Source organism: Camelus ferus, chromosome 18 (genome assembly GCF_009834535.1).
Source record: "Camelus ferus isolate YT-003-E chromosome 18, BCGSAC_Cfer_1.0, whole genome shotgun sequence".
NCBI lineage: Eukaryota > Metazoa > Chordata > Mammalia > Artiodactyla > Camelidae > Camelus > Camelus ferus.
In genome coordinates, this window is record NC_045713.1 from 10348793 (window position 1) to 10372314 (window position 23522).

The window sequence follows — 23522 nt, forward strand, 5'->3', positions numbered from 1 at the left end:
CCATCTGATTTCTGATTGAATGTGGAACATTAACTTTACATCTTCCCACTCCTCTTCCTCAGGAACCCCATGAAATGCCAGGAAGAGGATTAGAAAGTATAAGCTACAAGGCAAGGGGGGCAGAGACAGAGACAGCAGGGACCCAAGGTGGGAAAGCGCCAGAGACCTCTGCGGGCAGAAAGCGTTTGGAGGAGCCAGAGCTGGATCCGCAGAACGGAGACGGTTACAACAAAGAGCCTGGGGATCAGTCTGTCCGTGAGCCCGGGAAAGACTCCAGGACAGAGGAGGGCCAGCGCGGTGCGGGACGGAAGTGGCAGAAATGGTGAAGAGTTTATCTGTAGACGCTGTACTGTTTTCCCCACCACCACCCACCCCGACCCCAGAAAGCTGACCATGAGAGACCCCAGGCTGTGGACACCGGGCGCAGCAGATGACAGGTGGGAGGAGGTGGGGGGGCAGTCTGCCCGCTGACTGCTGGACCCGCCGTCCACCTTCTGCCCTGCTCCCCCACACACCAGCAACCCAGCATTCACATCATAGCCTAGAAGCAGGGCTGGGCTGGTTTCCTCTGAAGAAGCTGGGTGAATGCAGAGGGAAGACTGCCAGATGCTTGTGTCAGTCGGGGTGACGGGAATCTTGCTGGGCACCTCAGCGGAGGGGATTTCGCGTGTGGTGTTGATCACACAGGTGCTGGGAGCCAGAAGGCAGGTAGCCCGGAGCTGGTAACTGTAGGAGCAGCCGCCACGTCTAGGGCTGGGGGAACCCGAGGGACGAGGCCAAGACCTGGGAACCCTGGGGGAGTCGGGTGGGGCTCAGATGGCCAGCGGGGAGGCGCCACCCGGCGGCTGCTGGAGGCTTGGAGGGGCACCGGGGACTTGGGCCGAGAGGGCAAGGGGGGCTGGAGGCTGGAGCGCAGCTGCTCCTGGGCTCACTGCCTCGGCCAGCAGCCCCGACAGCTGGCAGCGGGAGAGAGCCCTGCCCCTGCTCCTGCCTTTCAGCCTCTCAGGGCCGCTCACTGGCAAGGTTGAACTGGGAGCCGCTCACAAGCAAGCAGGAACTAGTCTGCCCGCCGCAGCCCGGCATTGTGGCGCAGGGAGGACGACGGTCTGGGGGCTCGGCGAGCGCCCACACAGAGGCGGATGTCAGAGATGAGCCTGAAAGACTTGGGAGCGATGGCGTCTGGGAGGGAGACGGGGAGGTGGGCAGGGGAGGCGCAGGGGCTGCCGTGCCTTCGGAGACAAGGTCAAGCACAGCAGACCCCCCTCGTTAGCGCCTTTGCTTTTCTTGGTTTTAATTACTTGTGGTTGGTCATGGTCTGAAAATGCTAAATGGAAAATTCCAGAAATAAATAATTCATAAGTTTTAAATTGCACAGTCTTCTGAGGGCTGTGTTGAAATCTTGTGCAGTCCTGTTCTGTCCCGCCCGAGGCCCCAGCCATTCCTTCGTGCAGCATCCCGGCCCTGCGGTCACTTAGGAGCGGCTTGGTTATCAGATGTACTGTCACAGTGTCCCAGGGCTTGAGTCCGAGGAGCCTTATTTTAAATGGCCCCCCCATAAGAGTAGTGACGCTGGCAGTTTGGATAATCTCTTACTATGCCTAATTTAGAAATTAAATTCCTTTATCATAGGTATGTATGTATGGAAAAAAGCATAGTATGTGTAGAGTTTGGTGCTATCTGCCATTTCAGGCATTACTGGGGGTCTTGGGACATGTCCCCGTCGGTAAGGGGGGACCGTTGTGTGGGGACACCAGCTTGAGCTTTCACAGCGGTCAAAGGAGCTTTGATTCCGGAGCCTCCCTTCTTAGGTTTGAATCCCAGCTCCACCCTCGCCTTTCTAGGAGCAGTGCCCAGCTCCCAGGGTGTTGAAAGGGTTATTTAGCAGTTGCAAATTGTAAAGTTGAACCGTGTCTGGCATATAGCAAACATTACACAAGTGCTTGTTAAATACAAACACCTGGGCTGTGGCTTGTACCATTCAGGGCTGAGCTGGAGGGCAGAACCGGAAGTTAGGTGAGCAGGAACATAATGCTGGAAGATCGAGCCAGCTGGTGGAGCTACAGCTGGTGAAGCAGGAGTCCGGAAGCAGATTTAACCCCTGAGAAGTGGCCGGGATGATTCAGATGCCAGAGCACCTGGTATTGTAAAGGAAACCATGTCCTGTGGACCGAGTCGCAGTACAGACAGGAGGAGAGGCTGACTTGGTGACACCTGGTTGTTCTGAAGCTCCCCCAAGTCCGCTGGGCATGAGCCCAGAGCAGCACAATCTCCAGTTCCTACCAGCTAATGGGACGAGGCTGCTGGGGTGATTCCTGCCTGGTCTTCATTCCTTCCAGGCTCAATCCGAGGCCGAGTGGGATGATGCCAGGAGCTCCCCTGGGTGGGAGGGAGACTGGGGAAGGTGGGGGCTCACACCAAGAGCCTTCTCAGCTGCAGGAAGCCTCTGGTTCTGTCTCTGTAAGGGGGTCAATTTTGAAGTAGACCTCAGTCAAGGGCACTCAGTTTAGGATGTGCTCTAGGGACACAATTCGAGTCTGGATCCTTTGGCCAAAGAGGGCACAAAGCTTCCAGACACCTGGTGTCTCTCTGAGACTTGAATGGACCCTAAACCAGGCTTCTTAGAGCTGCTCGGCTCCAGACCACCCTGGACCCCACTCCATGCCCCGGGTGGCCAGATCTGCCCTGCACCCCTTGGCCTCAGAGCACCTGGGGACTGGCCTGCATGTGTGTTTATTCCTTCCCTTCTTGCTTTCTCTTTCCCTTTCTTCTTCAGACATTTCTAGTGAACACTGAAGAATACATTTTTAAATTTTCCTTACTAAGATGTATGTTCTTGAAGGTACGCAATGTGTCTTATGTATCTTTCAATTCACTGTTCCCCTGCCAAGCAGGCCCTGCAAAGAGATGACCCTTAGTAGCCGACAAATAAATGAATCATACAAACCAGGCCTTTCATGCTCTCACTTTCTTTCCCACTGCCTCACTGAATGTCTGTCATCAGGGCCCTGAATATCTCTTCTCTCTCCCCCATCCACTTCCCCATTCCTTCGTCCACCCATTTATACACTCATACGTCAATTTATCCATCCATCCATCCATCCAACCATTTATCTATTTATCCATTTATCCATCCTTCCATCCATGTATCCATTCACCCATGTATCCATCCATCCACCCCCCCATCCACCCCCACCGCCCCCCATCCATCCATCCTCTTTGGTTCTCTGTACATCTCCCTCTAAGTGCGTTTACTTAACATCAGGGCCACTGCTGGCTCCCGCTTAGGAGCTGATGCTCTGTGACTTCTGGCACACATTCCAGCCTAGCTTTTAACATAGAAAGCTTAATGAATGTGTTTAGTTGTAGCTTTGAAACAATGAAATGTTAACCTTGTAAAAACTCAAGACTTTTATAAATGGGAAGGGAAAAGATTCATTTCACAAAATGCATAGAATTGTGTAGGAGATAATTTAAAAAAAGGTCAAAGGATTCCAGAATCCCCCAAATGGGATGATGATAAAATTACTACCATTAAGAAAAGTGATGTGCTGTTATGAAAAATATCTACCCAAATGTCCCTTTTTAAAAAAATTACAGTAACATATAAGGGTTTTAGGTTCAATATTTTGGTCTGTTTCTATAAAAGACAAATAACACATTTGTAAATATGAAGGCAACCCCTCCACTATTATAAGATCCTAAAAATGATACATTTACTTAGCTTTAAACCAAGTGTTCCTCTGAATACTCTTGCATTCCTCTGAAAACACATGGTCACTGTTAACAGAGCAATCAGCTGCACGTAGGCTGGCTTTTCTCATGGACGGCGAAGCTGTGTATTTGCAGCCCTGCACGCTCTCAGAGACAGTGCCCCGTGGCTGACCTGCTGGCCCCGCCCGCTTCAGCGCCTCGGTGGTCATGCTTGATCCTGAAAGCCTCCTGGGCCTCAGTCTTCTGGGCTCTTTCTCGGTGCGGACTTGAAGCGGACCCTGGTGCCTCTGCCCTTTCCAGCTTTTGCATCCTTCCCGTCTGTCAGTTCTATGGCTGTTGTCAGCAGCTAAGCAGTCTTGTTTTTTCTTTAGATTTGGGCAGCTATAAACTGCATCTTTTCTAACCTCCGCTCCTCTGCCACTTAGCTGTTGGAAGTGAGGTCTGAAGAATAAATGGGTTGTCAGCTTTCAGAATATGGATCTTTAATGCAGTGCAGTTATTCTGGGATCACAGGAAGGGAATGGGCTGAGGCTGGGTGGGGGCGAGGGCTGGGGAGCAGCATTTCTGCACAATTGCAGTCACCTTGGAAAACGCAGCTGGATCTGCCGAAGCCTGATTAGGACCCTTCCCCATCTCTTAACAGGGGTGTCTGGGGACAGGGTCCTCCCTGTCCCTCTCCCCGGAGAGTACCAAAATCCTCTCCTTCTGAGGGTGCTCCCCGACCCCTGTGTTTGGGAGGGTCTTCCCGGACTGAGCACAAGCCACACTTGCCTTTTTCTTAATAAACATGCTGTCTTTATAAAATTACTCTAATATGTCCTTTGAGATCATTTGTTATCTTATAATTTTACCTCCTTTTAAAAAAAGTATAAATTACTCTATATATCCAAAATAGTTGCGGGGAGAGTGTCCTGAATGCCTCACCGGCCTGCCTGGAGCTGCAGGCGTGGACCACCACCTGTGTGGGGCAGGCCCTTCCCGCCTCTCCTGTCCTGCGAGTGGTCCACAAGGTCCTGAGTTTTCTGTTTCACATTCCCATTTTAGCTGCTGCTTTTTAAAATTTTAGTATGATTTTTCAAAATAAAAAGAAAGATTTTAATGTACCACTGATAATTCAATAAAGCTGGAGTTTTTAAAACATAAAAATGAAGAAAATGATCAAAACAAGAAAAGTACGTACAGCGGGGGGCTAGCTTGGGGCCCTCCCACACTCCATGTCAGAGGTCAAACCATGCTCCCCCAACTCGACTGGCCCAGGACACACCCGCTTTGGAGCCCTGTCTGTTGTCCTGCGTGAACTCTTGCACACTGAATTTGTCCTTTAAGAAACGACCAATGGGCTTATCATAAACAACGACGATCGCTGTTTCCTGCTGTCGCTCCTGTTACACTGTAAATTGTGGGCTCTGCCGGGCGCTCTGCGAGTGTCCCCCCCCCCCCCCAGGGACATCTGTCTTCCTCTCCTCACGTGGGTGATGGAGCTGTAGTGAGGTCAGGTGGCTTGTCCAAGGTCGTGGCGCAGCTCACTGACTCCAGGACTGGACTCCGGGAGGCGTCACCCACGCCGTCCGACGCTGGCGCACTGCGAGGGGCTTATGAGCAGGGACTTGGCTGTCCCAGCCATGCGTGGTCCTCAGTGGGACAGCGAGCTGGGGCGGTGACTTTTCCCAGACAGGCACGTTGGACGTGGTGTCTTTAAATCAGTGCCACCTGGTGTGCCAGGCCAAACGAGACTTGGCTCTCGTGCACCACCGGCACCTCCTGTAGTGCTGCTGAGAGGGGTCAGGTCTTCCAGATCATGTTGGAGCTCGGCAGAGAGGGAATTCGTGGGCCTAGAAGCAAATATAAAGCGCACAGTACTCGTTGTGAAACGGGACAGGGTTGGGGGGGCGGTGTGTCTGTGAAGAGCAAATGGAGGAGGCCTGGCTGCATTGGGGAGTTTCCTTTTATCCGCACCGTGTCTGGTTGCCACGCATCTGTCCTTCAGCTGGCTTTCTCTCCCTTCTCTTACTTAGCAGGAGAAGTTAAATTACATTTAATTGACAAGCGACATGGGTGTGTTGTAACCATCACGTTAGACTGAGAGCTGAGGTCTAACCTCACAGGTGCCCTTTCTGAAGCACCCGCTCCAGAAAGTAGGTGGTGTTCCACCTACTTTCCGCCACGGTCACAGGATACAGTCACAAGAATGGGTGCGGACGATCTGCATCCTTCCTTGAGTCAGGTGGTAAGATCTGTGAAATTGACTAACGGTGCTCAGAACAGCCTCAGTGAGGACAGTCAGTCTGAGCTTAGTTCTCATAAAATGTGTGTCTGGGAAGGTGAAGACTCAGCACCAGACGCACACACAGACATCACGGGAGGGCCAAGGAGTGGACGCTATCACCTTTGGCTTTAAAACTCACGGACTGTTCTGTGAGCTCAACCAGTCTGCTCTGGAAACCAGCTCCAGTTTTGTGGAGTCTTTCTGTCTTCCTCTCTCGATTTTCTTAGAGGTTCTGCTTCTTGTGATGTGTTGCAGAGGAAGAAAAAAATGATGAAAGGGTTAGAAAACAGTTACGTAAAATGAAAGGGAGACTCGAGTTTGGAGAGGCTGATAAGGGGAAGGCGAATGAGGTCTTTAGGCATGCGTGGATGGGATGCTCACGGAGCTGGTACCAGCGCCCACAGATGGCCAGATAAGACGGAGGAGGCTTCAACCGGGAGGGAGAGGTCTCCTTGGCCGTGAGACAGAATTTCTTCACCAAGAAGGTAATAGAACGGAGAAGTGGCTCTCAGACGGAGGCCAGGCTTCAGGGATGTTTTCCTGTTTGCACGCTGGGGACTCCGCTGGGAGCGGGGCTCCTTAAAGGCGGGCTGCACCTTGGTGCCTCCTTCCTGTGCAGTGCTGGCTCTCTTCACCCTCGGCTCCTGTCTCCCAGGGGGGACCCCGGCACAGAGCACTCCTGTGGGCCCAGCCTGCAGCAAATGCCCAGGGTGCCGCCGTGGCCCACTGTCTCCCCAGGACCGGTGGCCGCGTGGCCCGAGCACTTAGGCCGCTCTCTGCACCTCTGGTTTTGATAAAAACAGTATTTGTGGCTTTTGTTTGCTTTCCTTGCTGAACATCTTTTAAATGCACATTATTCACTTTTCATTCTTAAATGAATTTTGTTTTATACAGTTTTGCTAGTTTGCCTGTCAGTTTTCTTGTTTTCAGTTTTTAGGTTTAGATAAACCAAAATTATAAATGTTATGTAGTCAAGTTTATTAATCTCTTCCTTTCTTATTTTTATTACATAGTTTTACGTTTAGAGAAGCACATTTATATTCAGCAATTAAATATATACTGACCTAAATTTTATTTTTGTTTTATAATGCTTAGTTTTTGCAATTTAATTTCTTTAAACATGTATTCACACATTATCACCAAATATCCATAAATGTGATCATATGCATCTTTTTTAACAGTTCATCTTTTCCCCTATTTCCTCTGTGCTTCCTTCCTTTCTTCTTTTTCTCTTTTCATCCAACCTATGTTAATAGCCTAACATGTACCTTTTCTTCCTTTTTTTGTATGGTCATGTGGTCCCACATAGGCACGTGCAGGTATACACACACACACACACACGGTTTATATTGCCACTGTCTGTAAAATGAGATCACATTTTGTCTGCATTTCTTTGTCATTTTTTGTATTCAGTGATACCTACAAAAAATCATTGAACTCAGCGTGTACAGTTCTAGTTCATTCTTGTAAGTGGTTTATGGAACCCCATGGTCTGTGTATCAGAATTCATCAAGTCTTTTCCATCATTTCTGTTCCATTGGAAAATCTGAGTGGAACTTTATGTTGCTGTGCGGCATGAGGTAAGGATCTGAAGTTTCTTCTGAATGGCTAGACAGTGTTTCCCTGATGCTTTGTTGAATTATCCCTTCCCGTCCCATGATGTATAGCTCTCCTGCTAGTTCAGGTTAACCATACACATTCCGTGGTCTGCCTTGAGGCTCTCTGTTCTGTTCAGATGCAACTTTTTGTTGTTGTTTTATTCAGTTTCATTTTAAAACAGTTTCTGTTTTGTAGTAATCTGAGAGTTACAGAAGAGTTGCAAGTGTTCTCCCTGAAGTCACCGTCCTGCATGACCACAGGACATTTATCGAAACTGAGAAATTAACGTTGCTCAGTGCTCTCTACTCAACTAGAGACTTTATTCACACGTGTCCAGCTTTTCTCCGAATGCCCTTCTTCTGCTCGAGGATCCAGCCCAGGGCCCACACTGTATTTGCTCATCGCGTCTCCTAGTCTCCTGCAGCCTGTAACAGTTTCTCAGTCCTGCCTTGTCTTTCTTGACCTTCACACTCTGGAAGAGCACTGATTGGTTGAGCACTGAGATTTGGGCTTGGATGTTTTCCTGTGACCAGGCTGGCATCCTAGGTGTGGGGAGAGGGTCCCAGGGAGGTGAATGTCTCACCTCTTGTCAGGCCCTCACAGCGTCAGCAGCAGTCATCACGGAGACCTTCGTCTTGGTCCGTGAGTCGAGGTGAAGTCGGCCAGGCTTGTCCTCTGTGAGGTCAGCATGTTTCTTTTCTGTGCTCTGTTCCTCGAAGCTGGTCACAGTCCAGTCCACACCCGAGGGGAGGGTCATTGAGCTCCGCCTACTGGAGAGAAGAGAATCAAAGAATTTGTGGACGTAAGTTAAAACCACCACAAACAATTAATAAGTATTTGGGGTGGACCCTTTGAAGTTACATAAATACCCTGCTTCTCCTTAAAGTTTTCTCACCGATTTTGGCTTCATTGCCGGGTCCTTCCTGCATCAGCTGTTTCTGTGGGTTCCGAACAGTGAGTTTTCATTTTCCTCTTTTCTTCTACATTTATTCATTTAAATTCTGTAAGGAAAATGCATCCTTTCCCTCTCAATTATCTATTATTCAGCCATTATTTATAATAGTATGGGTTTAACGGCGTTTAATAACTGGCAGGATAAATCTCTCATCTTTATTCTCCTTTTTAGAACAATTTTGAGGCTTATATCACTTTTTCATTCTGCCTATAAACTTCAAAAATGTTTATTTTCCATTTTTAGAAGGTTCAGTCCTTTAGAGTTCTTTAGAATTTTGTTAAACTTGGCAACTGATAGAAGGAAATGCTGTTTTATGATCCGGGAATTCTCCCGCGTGGAAGTGTGGCGTGCCTCTCCGGATTCCCAGCCACCACGTTCTCCTGAGACCCCTTTGACCTCTCCGTCCCAGAGGCGTGTGAGGGTGTCCGACACCGTTTATTCTGCAGCTGGCAGACGTGGGCCCAGAACTTCTCCCTGCCTTCCTCTGAGTCTACGTGTTCTTCAAAATGGCAAATTTGGAATTTTTCTTGGTATCTATTTTAAAATGTGCTTCACTGACTAAATTACTCTGACATGGATGCTTGGTGCGTGGGGCTTTTGTCTAGTTTATTCTACACTTTTCTTTCTTCCTTTTCTAGGTTGGGTTTGGTTTATTGTTGCTGTCAGGTGCAACAACATACCTTTCCCAGAGCTAAGTAACTATCTGGGCCCCTACCCGGGACGCATGATGACAATAAAAAGCAGGCGTTTCCTGGCTAGCTTAGCGGGGATGTGGGTCCTGCAGCTGGGTCCCCCCCCCCCCCCGCCTCTCGGGCCGTGTTTTTGCGGGCTGTGTGAGGTGGCTTGAGCCTGGGTGCCTGCTCTCACACGGGAAGGAAGCAATTCCGTTTCCTTATTTTTTGCCTCTTGGAGTTTGAATAATGACTCCTATGTGTCTTTATTCCCGTCCCTCATCCATGAAACCCCCGGCGTGCAGGCACACTCTTCACTGCACTTGCAGTTTTCTTTTTTAAAGCAAAGTGCCGTGTGCTCTGCTGTCACACCCTGAGTGATGTGTAAAGGACAAGAGTTTTCAGTTTTTCGTGTGTGTGTCGTTCCTGCGTGCACAGTCACCGTGTCCCTGCATCAACAGAGAAAAGTGCTCTGGCCGTTGGAGGCAGCTCACAGGCCGGCAGGGCTGCGGCAGGGCGGGCGCACCAGCAGGCCGCCGCATTGGCGCTTCATTCGGGGGAGGCGTGTCTGTCAGTTCTCGGCTCCGGTTGAGCTAAGTCCCTTCAACATTCTTTTCGTATCAACTGACCCCCTGAAATGTCCCATACTCAGATATTTGCACAATGAAAGGTAGTTTTCAGCAAACGCATTTTATTTTACCATTACATCCCAAGGCACAGTTAAACCAGCCATGCCAAGCTGGCAGGTTTTGAGCAAAGGAAGACACAGATACAGTAGATAATGTGACACACGTTACTATTATGAGGCATTATTGTGTCGTTTGCTATTTCATATAACAGGATCTTTTCTTAAATAGATGGAAGTAGTATTTTATCACCATGACACTCTTTATTCCTTCTTCTTAATTTGTGATAGCTTTAATGAAAACTTTTCTAAAATGTCTCTACTTTTATTTTGGAGCATAGTGCATATAATTTATTCTCTTTTCAATATCACTGCAAGGTTCTAATTAAAAGCATAAGTTCCTGTTCCCTGACCCTTAGAGTCTGCTGAGTTGTTTAATCCTTTGTAAAATTCACTGACTGGCCTCAGCTCTGCATGTTGAGTTCGCAGAGCTACATTTAAGTAGTTTATTTATTCCCGTTTTGCGGGTTGTCCGTGTGCTCTCAGCATCTCCATCTCTTTCCTCCTCCTTCCTCAGCCTGAGGGTCTGGTCACCAAGCTTGACTGAAGCAGGAAGGGGAACCTCAGAGCCATAAACTGCAGGACCTGAAATTGGGAGTGTTTTTTTAAATTTTCTCTGGCATCGGGGTTTTTTCCATTTTTAAAACTTTTTACTTTGAAATAATTATACATTCACAGATAGTTACAAAAATCATTCAGAGAGGTTCCACGTACCTCTCACCCAGTGTCGTATTTTACGTAACGGTGGTGCACTAGCCAGACCAGGAGCTCCGCGTCGATATAACGTGTGTGTGAGTCTATGTCGTGTTACCACACGTGTGGGTCTGAGCGACCACCACTGCTGTCACGGCACAGACCTACTCCCTCGCCACAAAAATATCTCTCCTGCTTCTGCCTGCTAGTCACACCCACCTCCCTCCCCACAGCGTCCCTGCAGGCAGCCACTCACCTGTTCTCCATCTCTATAATTGTATGACTTCAAAAATGTTATGTCAGTGCCATCATACAGCATGTGGCCTTTTGAGACTGGCTTTTCTGCTCAGCACAATGCCCTTGAGATCCACCCACCTTGTGTGTATCAGTTGGCAGCTCCTTTTTATTGCCCATGTCGTATTCCCCAGCGTGGCCATAGCAAAATTCAACTCCTTACCTATGGAGGGACACTTGGCTTGTCTTCAGGTGCTGTGAGCATTTGTATGCAGGTTTCTGTGTGGCTTTAATGTTCATTTCCCTGGGGAAAGTGTCTGGGGGCGCAGTTGCTGGGCCACATGGTGAATGTGTTTATGTTTAGCTTCTTAAGAAACTGCAGAGCAATTCTCCAGGGTGGCTGTGCCGTTTCTACATTCCCACCAGCAATGGAGGAAAGGTGCAGTTTCTCTGCACCACATTTTAAACTGTAGCTGTTTTAATAAGTGTGTGGCAATACCTCAGCACAGCCTGAATCTGCATTTCCTTCACGGCGAGTGATGGTGAGCGTCTTTCCATGTGCGTATTTGCCGTCTGTAGGTCCTCGTCAGTTACCTGTCTCTGTGTGTCCTGTGCCAGTTTTGTAATTGGATTGTTTTTTTATTGTTGACTTTTGAGAGTTCTTTATATATTCTAGATGTGCGTCCTTTATCAGAGTTGTGGTCTACAAATATTTTTCTCCCAATCTCTAACATGTCTGTTCCTTTACAGAGTTTTTCACAGAACACAAGTTTTACATTTTGATGAAGTCAAGTTTATTGACTTTTTTCATTTATGGATTAGCTTTTTGATGGCATGTCTGTGCCAAGCCCTCGGTCGCAAAGAATATCTCCTGCATTCTCTTCCAGAAATGTTATAGTTTTACCTTTTACATGTAAATCTATGATCTATTACGAGTTAATTTTTGCATAAGACGTACAGGGGTTAGGCCAAGGTTAGTTCTGTTTTTCCCTATGGAAACTGGCCCAACCTAGTTTGTCAAACAGACTCTCCTTCCTTCAGGTCAGCCCTTCACACTTGTGCTGGTTTGCTTCTGGGCTCGCTGTCCTGGTCCGCTGACGCGAGTGTCTGCTCACCTGTCGATGCTGTGCTGTTCTGGTGGCCGTGCCATGCAGCGCGCCTTAACATCGGTGACGTTAGCGACTCCTCCTACTTCTTCCTTCTTTTTCCAAATTGTTTTAGCCGCTCTAATTTCTTTAACTTCCCTGTTAACCTTAGGAAAGTCTTTCCTACCTCTACAAAAACGTTTCTGGGACTTTGACAGGAATCACGTTACGTCTATAGGCCTGTTTAGAGAAAAGCAACGTCTTTACTTTGCCGAGTTTCCCGGTCTGTGGACTCGGTGTGGCTTGTAGGTTATCCAGAGCTTTGCGTCCTCTCCTCGGTGTTTCAGACTTTCTCACACGGGAGTCCTGTGCGCATTTTCAGATGCTCGCGTGAGTATTTCTGCTGAGCAGTTACGGACGGTGCTGTGTTTCTAACTCTGGTTCTGCATGCCTGTTGCTGTCATAAGGAGCACAGTGGGTTTGTAGACCCATCCTGCACCCTGAGGCCCTTGCAGGACTCACTGGTTCCTTGAGTGATTTTGTCCATCTGTTTTTGGTAGATTTCTTGCTATTTTCTCTGTAGAGTGTGTCGTCTGGAGGTGAGACAGTCTATGTGTTCCTTTCTGATTTGTCTGCCGTCTTATTGGTGCCAAATGGTGCCCCTTTAGCGCAATGGGAGCCACTTCAGGTTGATTCCTGAGCCTTTTGACGTGACCTTGTCTGTGCGTGTTTTCTCCCAACACGATGCCAGAGGTTTGAGGCTGGTTTGTGCATTTCCTGCCCCAGAGCTGTAATTAATCATTGCCCCAAAAGGCACCAGCTCCTTTCCGTGGAAACGGCATAGAAGGCATTTAGAGACCACGGTCTGGCTTTGGGGCCTGGAGGTAGCACTTTGCACCCAGGTGACAGACGCCTGACCTCACAGCCCCTCTGGGGGGTGTGGAGACCGAAAATCCCGGTGCTCTGGGACCTGTCAGAACATTTCCCAGGAGAGGCTCAGCAGTTCATTGTCAGACGATTAAATGAATGAATGCGTTAATGAGCGAACAGATGAATGAAACAGATCTGTGCTAGTCTCTGCTTGATGGCAAAGCAAAAAATATCACGCAGCTCATCCAAAACAGAAATACCGGCCAAGCAACTGAGATCACTACGAGTCTCTCTGAGAAGCACCGAATTCTGACGCACCACAGGCTTCACTTTGCGTCCTCTCTCCTCCCTCCCGGTGGCCTCCCGGTCGCCAGCCTGGCCTCTCTGCCACCCCACTTCAGAGGGTCAGGGGGTCCTGGGGGTCAGGCACTCTGCTCAGTGTGACACCCCGAAACACCCCCCACCTCCTCTGGGTCTCTGCTCTTCCGCCCGACTGCTCAGCAGGGCCCCGCAGGAGAGGAACAGAAAGATTATAAGTGCTTTTGATTGAAAGTCTTCTGTTTTATTCCCATCACAGGTAAGTGAATACATGCCCTCGTTCTGTCAGAGGAAGCTCCGACTCAGTCTTGCCGCAAACCTGAGTCTGTCTGGGTGGCACTGGGAAGCACCTTGCTGAACAGTGACGGTGCCAGGCCCTCTCCTGGGCACATACACATACTTTAAACTTATTTTTTCAATGCACACAACAACTGTGTGAGCCCGGGAGGGAGCTCTCACTTCAGAGATGAAGAAACTGGAGCCCAGAGGGCTATGGTTTTCAGGGCTGTGTTAGTTTTCCGTAGTTGCTGTAACACATTATCACAAAACGTGGTGGCTTAACACAGATGTGCTCTCTTACAGCTCTGGGGGTCAGAAGTCCCAAACTGGCCTCACAGGGCTGAACCCAGGGTGTGGGTAGGGCTGTGTTCTCTGGGGGGCCCGGGGAGAATCTGTCTCCTGGCCTTTCCCAGTTTCTAAGGGGGCCTGCATCCCTTGGCTCGTGGCCCGTCCCCTGTCTTCACAGCCAGCAGCGTAGCACCGTCACTCCCTGGCTCTGACTCTCCTGACTCCTTCCCTGTGATCTCTGGGACCCTCCCCGATAACCCAAGGCCATCTCCCCACATCAGGGTCCTTTACTTAGTCACGTCTGCAGAGTCCCTCTTGCCATGTGAGGCAACGTGCTGGCAGATTCTGGGGGTCAGGACGTGGCCATGTGTTGGGGCCATTGTTGTGCTGACCCAAAGGAGGTTCTCACACCAAACACAGGTGAGGGTTGAGCTGCGAGTTCACCTCTTAACTGTCCTCCCAACAAAGGCAGCCTCTTCATTGGGAAACCCCAAAGGTCTTTACCCTCGTGTACGCTGGTGAGGGTTGTTGGCGATAGTCTTTTGTTCTGTTCAAAACCTGTTGCCTGAATTGTTTGAATCGTTTGGGCCAGGCTGCTGGCTAAATACTGAGAGCGGCAGACCCGAGAGGCCTGTTGAGAAACGTGCCCGGGACCAAGGCAGTACTTCACCGCCTAAGGCGCCGGCAGGTCCCTGTGAGGCAAGAGGAGGGGGTCCGCTTTGTGCTGCTGTGCCGTGTTTGTCATGGAGATGAGCTGGAGGGACCTTGACAAGGGCCGGGAGTGGGGACAGTCCAGAGAAGTGGCCGCTGCCCTTTTTTCTATTTTTATCCACCTTCCTCGTTTTTACTTTCTCTGGGTGTCTAGGCGCTGTAAGCGATACCGCCCCAGTGTGCGCGCTGCCGGCGTCTCACTGGCGTGTTGTCACGGTTAATGATGTTTTCAGCACGCTTAGACTTTCCCACAATGGCCCTCTTTGAATCACTTATGGCTGTGCTTCGCGCATCTCACCACTGACCCAGGCAAAGCTGAAGTCACCTGCTTGTTTTCTCGTTTCAGACACGTCCTAGTGCCCCAAACAAAGGGGTTTATGAAGCTTTTCCTGGGGAGTCCAAGCTCGGTCGTTCTTGAGAAAAAACATACCCTCGAGGGAAAAGCCACTTTCGCTCATTGTCGTGACCGACACCACGTCCCCAGCTCTTGCCTCTTGTTACCAGGACGGGCAGCTGAGACCCCGCAGAGACAGGGACTTCACGCAGTAACCAAGCAGGCCTGGCTTCGGGACTCTCCCAGGACAGGGCAGGGGACCCCTGCCTCCACCTTACAGATCTCAGAGGCACGGGGGCTCCCCGTGGGGATCCGGCACCTCGTGGAGCCCTTGTCCCTGATGGGTGTGGACGCAGGGGACTCCCTCACACTCGGTGGCTGGAGCATCACTCCTTCACCGCATCTCCAGCCCCCTCCCCCACCGCCATGTGCCAGGCCCCGTCTTAGCCACTGAGGGGCCAGACTGCATCCTGGAGAAGTGGGAGGAGAGAGAGAGACAGAGAGAGAGGAGGAGAGAGAGAGACGGAGGGAGAGAGAGAAGCAGGCAGAGAGGGAGACAGAAGATAGAGGGTGATAAACAGAGACAAAAAGAGGCAGAGAGAGCGGGAGAGGCTCCTGAGGGCGCAGTGACAGGTTGCCAGGAGGGTGGCTGCTGACGTCTGCCCACGGGTCTGGGCAGAGGGGGTGGCACACACTGGAGTCAGGGGCCTTGAGGAGAGAATACATGAGGGGTGGGCAGGGTGGCGAGGTCTGGGTTAGGGTCTCAACTTTTCTGTTTTCTTTGGGAAAGTTCTTTTCCGTCTGACAGTGACGTGGGGGTGATGACCATCTGGAGTGTGGGGCGTGGCAGGCGTGGTGCGAAGCGTTGTTTATTTACGTGTGATCTCACGTGAGTCTCACAGCATCACTAAGAAGCGGGGGCCTTTGCATCCTGTCAGCAGAGGGGACAAGGATGAGGGCTGTCTGGCTGGCCAGCAGGCAGGCAGCTCGCTCACTGCACACAGCCGGGAGCATTGGTGTGTGTGTAGAGGGGCTGGTCTGGATCCCAATCCCGGCTCCTCACCACCAGCTGCCGTGAGGACCCAAGGAGACAGTGCCCACTCAGCACCCCGCCAGGCCCACCGCCAGGGCCCGGAAAGCTGGTTCTTGTCAGCACGGAGGAGGAGGTTCAGAAGGAGCTCCCGCGCCCTCCGGGACCCGCAGGCACCCGGGGAACGGGGTGGGCGGGGGAGCGGCGGGAGGTTCAGTCCTCCAAGAGGGAGATTGTCCAGGACAAGCTGGATCACTCCAGCTGACGACACGGGGCACAGAGAAGCCTGTCAGAGCTCTGAGAAGAGTAATCGCGTCCTCTCCCAGCGGCGGCTCCCGCTCAGCAGGCTGGCTGAGCAGCGCCTCTGGGCGAAGGCCCGCGCGGGGTCCCGGCCGCCCGCCAGGGGGCGGGCTCCTCCCTGGACGGTGCGTTTACTCCACAGCTAACAGGGCTGCAATGGCCCTTCCTGAGAGCTTGGTTTAGGTGCCCAGACTTTAAATCGCCCCCAGCTTTGCTTATAGATTAGTTTCCCCCTGCTGAAAATCTCCCATTTCCCCGTGTGTGTTTGCCAGCGCCACGGGCACGGCTACAGACCACTCCAGGGTCCGCTGGCCGAGCACACACGCTTTGCTTACACGCGGTGCTCTTCTTTGCCATCCCGCCTGCTGTTCAGTGTCTCCCCTGGAGGAGGGGGTCCACTGATTCTGTCTGTGGCGCGTCAGCACAGTGGAGAAGGGGCCGGGGATCGTCCAGCGGTGAAGTCTTGGAAAGCGGGTTATGCCGTTTGTGCGCTGGTTGAGTGAACGTATCTGAAAATGAGTCTTTCCTGGGCCTCTTTGCTAAATCATTACACTTTGGCTCCCGAGCAGATGGCTTTCAGGGTAGCAGCAGAGTCTGGTCGTTTATGACTTTAGTCTGAGAATTCAGTCGCCCGGCTGTGTGTTTGTACGGAGGTCTGTCAGCTAAAACTCCAGGGAGTGTTTGCTGCCTCCATCCCCTCCTCTGCGGCTTAGCGATCTGCTGCGCCACACCCGGGAACCAGACTCACGCTCACAGTCCCGGGAATGAGCCGATTCAGCCTCAGCCCCTTCACTGCCCGACCTGAGCTTCGTAAGGCCCGTGGTGTGAGTGGCGCCATCCCTCCCTCACAGGAGGAAGACCCAGGCCGGGGGCCCCAGGGAGCAGATTCCAGCCCTCGCTCCCTCCAGGCGGCCCGTGCCGAACATTTCCAGAGCCTGTGTGTTGACGGAGCGCACTGACGGCTTCACCCTCAGGCTGTCTGCGGTGCTGCTTCCGGTGAACTGCAGGCAGCTTGTTCTGGTAGAAAAAGGAGGTGTCTTCTCTGTAGACCCTTTGGATCCTCACTTGAAGGCAGGCCCTGGTCCACTCCAGGCTCCCAGGAGCTGGGCTTGAGAAGGTGAATGAACTGTTGAGCTCTGGCTCCTGTCTGTGTTTATTCAGAGACAGTGTCCCCAAGGCGGGGTGTCCCTCTCTGCCGCTGTCAGCTGGGCCACCAGGACACAGACCCCGGCCAGGCCCGCAGATGAGGGGAGCTGGGGTGCCGCCCTCTGGGAGGAAGCTGCCTCAGGGGAGCCTGGACCAGAGCCTCGGGGGGGAGGGGCGCTTGGGGAGAAGGGTCCGCGGGCGGGCAGGGGCCTTTCTTCCCAGGTCACCTCCGGAAGCGCCCGCGGTTCCTGCACAGCCACAGAGGCTCTGGGCTAGGGAACCGCTCTGTCCTCTTCATTTCACTTCTCATCCTTACTTTGCTTTTCAAGAAGTGGTCGCTGAGCCCGTGGGTGTGGCCGGCCTGCGCGTTTGTGACGGAACAGCCGCCTGTTGGGCTTGTCTCCTCCTCTGCTAACTTCTGTGAAACACACAGTTTCACGCGTTCAGAACCTCCCCCAGCTGTCAGGTCTTCTCGTGCCCTCAGTGTCCTCGTCCCGTGGAAGTAGCTCTGCGGGGTCAGTGACGGTATTCCCGGCTGCCTTCCCCGGACAGCGCCACACACACAGCAGGCCTCCTACACATTCATTGTGAGGGTCAGTTACTCCTCTCCTTGCCGGGGCTCTGCCGCCAGAACGTGGTTGCCAGCCCAGAAGGGAACAGAGCGAGTGAGGGCGAGTGCCTGGGGGTTTCCCCTTCCTGCCCCTTCCACACGTTGTCACTGCTTACACACTACTGTCCGGCGCGGTGTAAGGCAGACCCTGTGTGTATCGGAATCCACTGCAAATCCAAATGACATTAAGGGAGTTACCGCCTGAGAAGCTCCACCCACAGCTTGCCCCGTTCGTGTCTACAGTTAGGAACTTGCAGTCGGTGTGGAAGAGTTAGAGCGGAGGTGATTTCTGTACATTTAACTGTGTGTTTCCATGCACTTGCCATCTTGAAATTAACAGTATCTGCCATAGAGAAGGACCCCTGCGTGGCCTGAGTAGAAGTGCTTTGCAAGGTGCGGACCACGACGGAACCCGAGCTGGAGGAGGGCTTGAGCGGCCCCTTCCTGTCTGGCGTCTTCCCTCCTGGGCACCTGGTCCTCCTCCTCCTCTGCGGAAGGCCTGGACAGTCACGTGCTTGGGTTTAATGGCCGCCTTTCCCCGCGCGCTCGCCTTGCTGGGTCCACGGGCGCTGAACCGCAGTCCTGTTTACTTTCGTCCTGGATTCCCCTGCTGAGCACAGCTCATCAGTTCTGCTGGTTTGAAATTGTGGGAAGCAGGTTTCCCCAATTCTACTTCACTTGCTTTTAAAATGTTCTTCGTGCTCCCAGAGCAAACGGTCAGCAGCAAGCGTTTACTCCTTGACTAGGTAAACTTGTCATTCCGGTGCCTTAACATTTATTGAGTATCCAGAGGCTCATTATGGCCAAAACCCCTTAGAAGCAGTTTTAGTTCTTGTAATTATATGAGTAAGGGAAGTTCGTCAATTTTGAAGTTGTTGGCCTTGTACTTGCTGTTAAACTGGGAAGCCTGAGACCCAGATTATACTCAGAACACTAAGCCTCAGAACCGACCCATTAAAAAGTCGTTTCATTAAAATGGGGAATATTTTAAGTGGTTTTTTTTTTAATTTTTAAGGGCTTAAAAACTAATGTTCTGCGTTTTTCTACACTCTAATTTTTTAAAGATGTACTTGAATGACAGTTGAAACTAATCAGAGTCTGCCCTAGCGTTTGTAATAGTAAAACCACAGACTCAGATTATGCTTTTATGCTTTATGGGCAAAGTTCTTATTTTACTGCACCCTTTACTGAATTTTCATCATAATGTATAAATCAACGTTTATATTACCATCCTGATGTGTCTCAAAAGTGTCAAAGATCAAAATACTTATGATAACCAAAGACACTTTATCTTATTATGAAAGCCGAAGGATGGGTTACGTTGAAAATTTTGAGGCGCATCGTGGAAGTTTTTTGGATGCCCCTGGAATTCCTCCCTTCGGGCCTGCAACTGCTCTTAAGGGAAAGTGATTAAAGCGTTTCCTGCTACCTTGGCTAGTCTGTAAATATATCGACCGAAGCTCCGTGGCACATGGGCAGTGTGTGGTCCAGGGAGTGTTCCCTCCTCTCTGGCTCAGGCCGCGGGACTCCAGTGGTTGCTAACTGAACAGTGAAGACAGCTGCTGGGTTCCGCCCCCGGGCATCTGGGAGAACGCACACCCTAACTTCCCCTCCTGGGCCTGAGCAGGCACTGCTTCCGCCAACTACACGTCTGGTGCTCCTGGCGTTAGGGTGCCTGCCACAGCCCTGGAAGCAGAGGTTCTGTGTGGCAGGGGGAGGCACTGTCTGCTCACCACCGCCCAGGTGGCCGGACTCGCATGTGACCCCAGCTGATACTCAGCGGGGCCCCGCCCCCGCCCCACACACCAAATGCATGAGCCCCGGGGTCTAGGCGCCCACTCCCCCCACAGGTGTTTCTGATCAGACACCCAGTAGCTCCTTGGGCGATCTCGTCTTTTCTGAAATAGAGAATTCCTGTCTTGCCCACTGCCTCAGGAGAGCACTGGGGGAACCAAGCGAGGACCCAGAGCACCTCGAGGGCGTGCGTTTGTACCAGTCTCTGCAGGGCTGCAGCTCTTCCATCTCAGGCGGGAGCAGCTGCCCTGTGCGCCCCCTGCGCTCACAGCCCAGGGGGCGCCCTCTAACACCGCCTGCAGCCGGCACCCCTGTCTCCTCAACTGCAGCACATCTCACCCATCCCGGACTACTTCTTTCATTTTCTTTTGATTTTCTGTGTTAGTATTTCATAGAATTCAAAGTTACGATTGTAAGATTTCATTCTGAAATGTAGAATTAAGATGGGGAGGACTATGGAAATGATTTTACATAAAACCATACATACAGTTACTTTAATAAAGTTAAAATAAAGGAAAATCTCTGGCTTAATACTGTAATTTTACTGTAAAGTCAGTGTACGTTTTAAATGAGTACTTTGGAATTACATTATAATAAAAGTCATGTAGTTCATAATCTGGGCAAATTATTAAATTTCGCTACCATGATTTCTTAGCAAACCCTTTTATTCATTTTGGAAATTGTTCTTTTGATAACAAATGTGGTATTTATTGTGGAAAAATTGAAAAAAATATTTTAAAAAACAGGAGTCAAAAGGAAGTAACTTGTCTTTCCACCCAGAGCCGACCACTGTTGGCACTCCGTGTGTACACACAGAGAGGCTGGAATGTGGGATCATTTTTCTGTGCACAAGGGATACACGTTTTAGCTTTTGTTTCGTTTTGTTTTTATCCCAAGTGGATGCTAGTTCCGAGTCTGTATCAGGATGTATCCCACTTCTAGTAGAAACCTAACTAATCGTACGCGTGAGTGACGTCCGTTGTCTCGTGGAACGGGGAGTCCCGAGATAGGAAGGTGTGCGGGACGGCCCGCTGACCCCACCAGGTTCTCAGATCAGGGACCCAGTGCTTTGCATTCTCTGTGTCCTGCCACCAGCTTTCTCAGCTTCCCACCAAGGTGGTTCCGCTCGCGGCTGTAAAACGGCCGCTGCGCACGTCTGGGGCCGCGCTCGTGCTTGTTCCCGTCCAGCGGAGGGAAGGAAAGCCCGAGCCCCCGGGGGCTGGAGTCCTGCCTGCCGAGCTGGTGGCCTGACTGGGGGTGGCCACCCCCGGCGGCTAGGTCACCGACACCGGCCCCAGGCTGACCGGCTTATGCCGGTTTCCTCTCCTAATAGCTTGCAAGAGGGACTGGAGTTCCAGGGCCAGTGGAGACTGGTTGGGGCCACTCCTCCACCCACAGCGCAGAGTGGTGGAGACACAGAGTAGGTGTTGGAAGTCACCCCCAACCTAGCGACCCAACACGATCACTGAATAATTGGTGAACAAAGGAACAGAAGGGTCGCAGTAAAGCATCCCTGAGCCTGCTTTCTCGCCAGTCCTTCAGGCTGTGGTCTGATTTGCTCTCGCTCCTGGAAGTGCGTCCTTCCTCCTGCTTCTGCTGGCACTGCCTCCCCTCGGGGTTGCCGCCCCCAGCCCGCGGGCAGCACACTTCCTCGCCAGCCAAGCATGGTCCTTCCTGTTGGTCCGATGGGGCAGCTTGGGTCCCAGGGCAGCTCCCCGTTGTTCGGAACAGTGGCCGGGGTAGCCGACTTGGTGGTGGGGGTGGGGCCGCCTTCCTCACGCCACGTGGCTGCTGGGGGAAGGGGGCGCCACCACAAAACCAGGGGTTCAGAGCATGGGTCCTCGGTGCCTGCTCCCCTCTCTGTAAAAAGTGTTCTTCTTAAGGGTCACAATCCTCAGCATTCTGAGTTAGGTGAATGCTTTTAGGTTTTTCAGTTCTCATTAAAAATCAGTTTCTTTCGTAGAAATGCCCTGATCACAAAGAGCTGGAGAGGAGGAAAGAAGAAAGGCTTATGGGGATTTGGTCCTCATTAATCTGACGCTCTCTAAAGGGTGGGCATTTTTGTGGTGTTCTTTTTGGCAATAGATAGGTTTTTCTTCATGAGTTTTGTCTTAAAGTACTACAGAAATTTAAAACTAAAAGAAAAATGAGTTTAAAGGGGTAAATTATAATAGATGTAAACTTTAATATTTCTATTCTTTATGTACTTTTTAATTTTCAGTACCCATGAAACAATGTCATAAATAATACAGAGAATTAATGGGCAGTTTTGGAGAATAATTCTGAGAAATAATAGGCATATTTTAACTTACTATGGCAAAAATCAGATGTTAAAGAAAAAAGTTGTGATATATTCAGTTTTTAAATTGTACTATTAAATGTGTAACTTCATGTGTAATAAATATTCATATTTAATTTTAGGTGCCAGTGTAACATATACTAAAATAAAATGGAACAATTTCTATGGTTCTATAAAGCAGTCATAAATAATTATAGTAAAGCTTTTTTGAAATATTTTTATGAGACTAAAAATTGAAAACTTCTTAATAGGGAGATTTTCTAAAATGTGAAATAAGGTGAGTTAGTCATAGAGACCTCAAACTGCAATATATCCCAGGGGAGCCCTGAATGAGCGGTAACTTCTTAAGATAACCTTATAAAATGTATGAAAATCAAGAGGTTTTGAAGAAGCTTTTAGAAGGTAGCAGGAAGAAAAAGATACTACACTAAAATCTCTCATGAGAAGTTGATTATTTTGCATGCTTTTTCTGTTACTAGAATAGAAATCTGAGTTTATCTGAATCTGGAAGGGCCACGACTGTCTAGGATTGAAAATGAACCAGTGGAGCTGTTGACTGCGGGGTGACACAGCTGTGGGAGGTGACGGGGAGGTGACACAGCTCCCGCTGGGGCCCCAGGGCTCTTTTGGCATTTTGAACACGAGCGCATAGGCTAAGGGACATTTCGGTGCTCAGACTGTTTTCCCCTCGAAGCACGATTCACCAGCCAAGGAAAAGACTACTTACCTTTTGGGGTTTTGTTTTTGTTTTCTAACGGGTTCTACCTCCCCCACCTCCTTAACTAGTGAAAAGCATACGGAACTGTGACAAGAGCAAAGGACACCACGGCGGCCGTTTGATTAAAGGCTGCTGGGATTTATGGAGCTTGTGTCTTTATTACTTTCCTTCTCCTTTTAAATAAGTAATGCAGTGAGTCTGGGTGTGGTGTGGTGGGCAGAGCTCCAGGCTACATGCGAGGAGACCTGGTCCTCCCTCTGGTGTGGCTACCTGCTGTGTTACCTTGGACAAACAACTGAACCTCTCTGATTCTCAGTTTTCTCATTTCTAAAGAGAAGACTGGTGGGTCAAGTGTGTCTCACAGAATCCTTTCCACAGTAGATTTGGGATATATGAGAAAGATTCAGGGATGATCAAAGGGTTTGTTGGCCCCTCTGGGACCAGGGGAGAGAGTGGCGGTAAAGACCGTCCAGCCCTGGTGTTAGTGATTACGGGAGAGTCGAGTTGAAGGGGCCAGCACTCTGCCCGCTGGCGACTTTTTTTCTACCCGTCAGTCTAGAATTCCATGTGTGAAGCCTCCAGCGAGGCTCCCTGGGAGGTGGAGAAAATCACAGAGCATTCAGTTGCCCGGGGCCAGGCTTTGGGTGCCCAGCAGGATCGAGGAGCCCTGCCTGAAAGCCAGGGACCAGCCCTTCTAGAGTTACTTCTAACTCATCTTGGAGATTTTGATTTGTAACAAATCCTGGCTGCACACGTTCCGAAAGGCTGCCTTCCTCAGCACCAGGGCAGGTGCGGACGTGGGGTGCCTGAGCTCCCAGGCCAGCGCCCCGGGCCGGAGTGAGTGACGCGGCTCAGCCACCACCACCACCACCTTCCCATCTGCCTGTGGGTTTGTCTTTGTCTTTCCAGATCTTCTTTTAACCTTT

General features: G+C 50.7%; 1 protein-coding gene across 5 annotated transcripts in view; it reads left to right on the top strand.

Moving 5' to 3' along the window:
* SDK1 (sidekick cell adhesion molecule 1) overlaps nucleotides 1-23522 on the top strand; it is a 718389-nt gene that overhangs the window by 380529 nt on the left and 314338 nt on the right. The window lies entirely within an intron of this gene.